Raw genomic sequence first — 6,226 nt, forward strand, 5'->3', positions numbered from 1 at the left:
CTAGTGTACGTCAGAAACGGTTATAGAAGTGCAAAGTTGAAATGGTAGAGTATTCTTTTTCATATATCAATGGAGACATAAGCATCATGACCACTCCATTAGAAAACAGCTGAATGTGAAGTGTCAGATCAGCTTTGCAGCACGATATAAACACGACCGCTCCCAGGCTGTGTGCAGAGGTTAACACCTTTTCCAAGCGCAACCCGCCGAGAGGTTAAACTGACATTTAACAGTCCGCCACAGAAGTGTAAAGCCTTAATCTCTCCAGGCTTCAGCAAGGATCAGCTCACATGAACTTTAGTGGAGCAAAACCAAGAAATCCACTTGTTTAACCCTTGAGATCAACACCCAGTAAAGAGAATAAAAATAACATCCACAGTGTCTGACTAGCTCGTCTTATATTATTCATGTGGCTTAAAAACCTGCTGTTAGCAAAGAACATGAATTCCTTAAGAAGGTCAGAAAATAAACACAATTCTTAAAGCCATACAAGAGTGATTAGTGAATTTATTTACCAAAATTTAAGGAATGCACAAAACAGAAATCACACTTAGTGTTCTTGGCAGAAATCCATGTGTATGAGAGAATAAAACTGTATCGACAAACATCTGGACTCAGTATGAGCGTTCATCTGACTCAGAGCCTGTCAGCAACTCAAAGCCTTTATATTTATTGTTACGGGATCACCTCTTTGACCTCACATGCTGCAACAACCCGACGCAACATTATCTTCTAAGCCGCCTGTGCCTGCCTTCTACGCCGTGTGCTCCTTTCTTAACAAGGACGTGTGCATGTACAGTATGTTTGTGTCGGTTTGTTTGTTTGTGACTATGCATGACTGGCTGTGAATTTGTTTCCCCTGCCTATTCGTCTGTCACTCAAATATATTAAACTTTCTACCAGTCTTCTCAGAATAGAACTGAACTGGAACTGCTGAGTTTAACCCTCGTGTCGTCCTGCAGATCAAATTGACCTGTTTTAAAATTTGAAAATGTGGAGGAAAAAATATATTTTCACAGTGAAAATTCTGACGCGCACATTTTCAACATTTTTGGGAAATTTTTGAATTTTTTTTTGGGTGGAAAAAAAGAAATGTTAAAAAACGTTTCTTAAAAACATTCACATAAAAATCAACCAAAATCCAGCGAATTTTGCTGGATTTTGGTTGATTGTTTTGTGAATATTCTTTTTTTTTTTTATTCTTTTTTATTCTGTGAATATTAGAAGTTTTGCTGATATATATGTAATCACTTTAGATTTTTTTAGGATTTTTTCTTTGGAAGATTTTTACTCATTTTTAAAAAATATTTACAAAAATTTCCTTGCCAAATTTGGGGGGTTTTAAAAAATGAAACTTTTAAGGGAAACTTTTAAGGAATTATTGGAATTTTCTTACTCTTTTGCAAATTTTCAGAAATTGGGGGAATTTTTTTTTTTGCTGAATTTCTGGATTTTTTTTCAGACCAGGAAACGATATTTTTTGGTGCCCATAAATGAGGACAACAGGAGAGTTAACATTGAGAGGACTGTTGAACTGTTTGAACTACTAAGAATGAAGATATTATGAATATACATGTTTTGTTCATTATTTCCTTTATTCTGGGGTAAATGTGAACTACTGGGCCTCTTGTGCAGTTTTCCTTTGCTGAAATATTAAATATTTAAAACCCTGAAAGGCCTCAAGAACAGGAACCAAAGCATGACCCACCTCATTGGCCGTGTAATTTATGATAATTTTGTACTTTTTTTTGTATTGCAAATTTTTTCTTAGATTTGCACAAACCTGCAAGAGCAACGTTTCAGGCTTACACAAAAATGTCCCCTCTCTCGGTCTTTCTGCTCAAACGAGGCTCATTGAGATTTTAACATTGTAAAATTATGTAAAAACGCTGCATGAGAAATTCAACAGGGAAAGCTGCACATCAATTTAGATGAATTTCCTTTATTTTAACGCTAAATCACAACAGAAATCCTCTAAAGGGACTTTACTTGTTAAGGTCAAGACCTTGCAAAAAGAGAAGCCCAACAAATCCTTTTTGTTTGAGGAAACAGCGTGGAGAAATAACTCTGTTTTAACACAAATAAACCTCCAATGAAACCAAGAGGAGAGAAGGGAACGCAAAGAGAGACAAGATGAGCAGTGAGAAACAACAAGATGACAACAAACGATGGCCATGAAGGTGAGAAAATCAGAAATGTGCAGCTCTGGAGCCAGAGAGGTACAGGGAGAGACAGGACATGAAGCTAGTGACAAATAATGGTGGCATATAGATGTATGGGGAGTGGAAGAGAGAAGAGAGGATCATGGGAAGTCCTCCAGCAGCTGGGCCTATAGCAGCAGAAGTAAGGGATGATTCACAGTCACCTGAACCAGTCGTAACTATAAGCCTTATAAAAAAAGAAAGTTTCAGACTTAATCTTAAAAGTAGAGAAGGTGTCTACCTCCAGAAACCCCAAATGAGAGTTGGTTCCAAGGCTCACATTCTACTTTTGGGAACGTTAGGAACTGCAAGTACGCCAGGAGTCTGCGAGTAAAGTGCTCTATTGGGATAATGTGATGCTATGAGATCTAAAAGACACAATGGAGTTCGGTCGGTAAGGTCTTTGTGTGTGCGGAGAAGAATTTTAAATTTTATTCTTGATTTGACAAGGAGCCTGGGAAGAAGAGCTTATGTGGGAGAAAAAGCAGTTCTTCAAAACATTTTTGGGACATCTCGATAATGAAGAATTACGCTAATCCAAGATGGAAGTAGCAAATGCATGGAGTTGGTTTTCAGCATCACACTGAGACAGGATGTTCTTAATTTTAACAACAATATGCCAGGGACAGAAGGCCATTCTAAAAGCTGGTTTTCTGCGTGAGTTAAGGACATATCCTGGTCAAAACTAACATCAAGGGTCCTCACAGCAGGACCGGAGGCCAAAGCAGTGCTGTCCAGAGTGTTTTTGGGAGGTTTAGGGCCAAATACAATAACTTTAGCGTAGAAAATAACAGACGATTAAGACAGAGTGCTTTAAGACATGCTTCTAGTTGAACTGATTTGCTTCACATCACAGATAAATGAGCCATCTCCATGACAGTGGAAATTTATGCAGCGCAGAATGATGTGGGACTTCATGGCTGTTTTTTTTTTTTTTTCAGTTAGACGGGAAGAGTCATTGCTTACAAGAACAAATTGAAATCTGTGTGGTAAATATAACTTGAATGTTGTGGTTCCTTTGAGGCCAATGACATGTTCTCTGTGGTAAAATGTTGTGATCAGTGTATCAAATGCAGCGCTGCGATCTAACAGGACAAGTATAGAGACGAGGCAGTTGTCTGAGGGGACGAGATCATTGCTGCTTCTGCTCTGTGATGTTTCTAGATCCTCACTAAGAGTCTTCAAACAGACTGTTCTGCTGCAGTCAAATGTTTCAATTGCAAACACCTTTTCAAAGATTTTAGAAAAAAATGTGAGGCTAGATAAAGGTTTAGATGAATAAATAGCTTACAATAGATTTAATTACACACACATTAAAAGGCAAAGGTGCACACACAGGATAAGTAAAAATGTAGCAATCAGGGTAATAAAATTCATTAGTCAGTTTCTCCAGGTACTAAAAATGGAATTTCAATCCACACACTGTCTAATTTGCAAACAAAAATTTATTAAAGCAGCGTTTCGATATTAGACTTTCATCAGGCATACAAATAGCTAGTGACATTCATGCATTTTTAAATATTTTACTCTGCACTTTTATATTTGCAGATGCAGTGTTTGTATATATTTTTCTTTTTTTTAGCCTTTATTTAACCAGGTCAGTCCCGTTGATATACAATGACCTCATTTTCAAGGGAAGCCTGGCCAAGACAGCAGCCTAAGAAGCATTAAAAATGCAAGAATTAAAAACAAATAACACTAACTCACACAACAAAATAAATAAAATGCATGCTAGATAAAAGCAACAGGATTAAGATGATTTGTGCTACATTTTAGCAGAAGGAAAATCATCACTTTCTGTGCAAACACGGATCTTTTTTACACATTCGCCACCTTCAAAATCTCATTCAGTGTTTTCCTGCATGTTCGCCCACAAGATTTGAATTTTCTTTCTAAAGACCAGTTGTGTAGTGAATGGCGGAACTAATTATCCAGGCATTGGGGGAAGGGCCTCGACCAGCCTGGAAATGTGCTTATAACTGCAATTCTTTCTTCTAATAAAGTCTTGCAGTTCAATAAATTTCAAGGAGTGTCTTTTTAATTTAAAAGTGGGTGTTAAAGTGACAAAAGGAGAAAGTTACTGATAATTCTGTGAACATCAAGTAGCCTGTTTCATTGTATATTATAGCCTTAATGTTATACAATACAGTTATACCTGCTTGTTTGATTGACACTGGAACAATTGAATAACCCAGTCAGTCCATGTGAAAGTGTAAGAGGGTCTAATTCTGTATCTTCAGTTATAATACCTGGTATATGTTGAATTTAAGTCTCTGAGGTGCCTTTAAGTTTCAGATAATGACACTTTTAAGTGGCAACAAACAGAATTTTTAATAGCACTAATCCTTTCTCGGTGTAGGGGCCACAATAAGATGACTTTGCACATTTGTCTTGTGTCTTGGGTATAAAAGAAGATATTAACGCTGATGCTCTGCATTGTTCTTTGTAATGTTCCACTGTAACGCACTCCTCACTGGCCTCTGTAATAAGACCGTTAGACATTTGCAACTCATTTAAAATAATGCTGCTGGGATATTGACAAACACCAACAAGAGAGGACACATTAGATACCTGCACTGGCCTCCAAAAATTTAGAAAAATGAAATAAAATGAATTAAGAAGTTAGTTTAAAGCACTACTTATTGTCTGCATGTCTCTGAATGGGGGTAAAATATATGTTTGCTGAGTACAAGGTTGTAAGGTCTCCAAGATCTGCAGGAATTGGTCAGTTGTGGCTGGAACTGGATCCCTTTGGGATTTTTCGTTTTTAAAGAAGGCTAAAGACAGTTGTTTTTTCTGCTGCTTTTGTTAATCCATTTTATTTTATCACAATAATTTTAATCAATTGTCTTTATTTTTCTTATCATCTTCATCCTATCCCTTTTCTACTGTGTTAGTCAATTAGCTCGAATTATTCAGTAAAGTTCTGGTGCATTTTATTCAGCTTTAATTGTATTCTGTATTTTATCTTTAACATTTGCAATGTAAAGCACCTTGGACAGCTTCTGTATATGGTGAGTTGCAATATAAATGAGCTTGCTTGCTGGTGAAAGCTTCACATAAAAAAATTATAGTGCGGATGTGCAGAAATGGTTAACAGGCTAAACATTTTCTGAGAATTCAAGATTCAAGATGTTTACTGTCATATGTACAGAAAACCAGACAGTGATGCCGTACAATGAAATTCTTATTTTGCTGCTCCTATGTAACCAAAATGCACACAATGTATAAAAACTGAAAACAATTGTATAAAAAATAAGCATACTTAAACTAAGTGCCCATAAAGTGCACTGTGCATTTGTAAACTTAGTTTGGATAAAATGATGATGGCAGTGACAAAAGGCGTGCCCTTGTACTACTGTGTGCATTTGTTAATAACATTGAGGAAAGAATTATTCTATTAAAAAATAATAGTTTCACTGAGCCTTTATTCGAGTCAAGATGTTTGTGTAACACTACTGATAAATAGCATTTCACAAAATTTAACTGCGAGCCCAACATGTTATAAAAAAATGGCAGCAACATTTCTTATTAATTATTTTAGCATCTTTTATGTAGAAAACCTCAAAAGCTAACTTTTTAAAAAAGTTATACGAAATAAAACACATAATAAAAAAATAAATAAATGGAATCACTACATACTGCTGTGTGCATTTGCTGATAACACCGAGGTAAGAATTAATCTACTACATGGAAAAATTATTTAACTGAGGCTGTTCATGCAAGGAGTCGAGTTGTTTGTGCAACACTACTGATAACTAGCATTTCACAAAATTTAACAGAGAGCCAAACATGTTATAAAAAATGGCAGCAAAATTTCTTATAAATAAATAAACGTATCGTCTTTTATATAGAAAACCTCAAAAAAAAAAAATAAATAAATATAGCGCCTTCTACAACGTTGCAGCTTTAACAGTGTTGATGTCATTCGAGTTTTGTTGCAGAAACGACTGTTAATAAGAAAATAAAAGCTTCCATGCCAGTGTTCTCTCGGCGACTTTTATTATGAAATTCGGGCTCGGGCT

The sequence above is a fragment of the Amphiprion ocellaris genome, chromosome 13 (assembly GCF_022539595.1).
Source record: "Amphiprion ocellaris isolate individual 3 ecotype Okinawa chromosome 13, ASM2253959v1, whole genome shotgun sequence".
Lineage (NCBI taxonomy): Eukaryota > Metazoa > Chordata > Actinopteri > Pomacentridae > Amphiprion > Amphiprion ocellaris.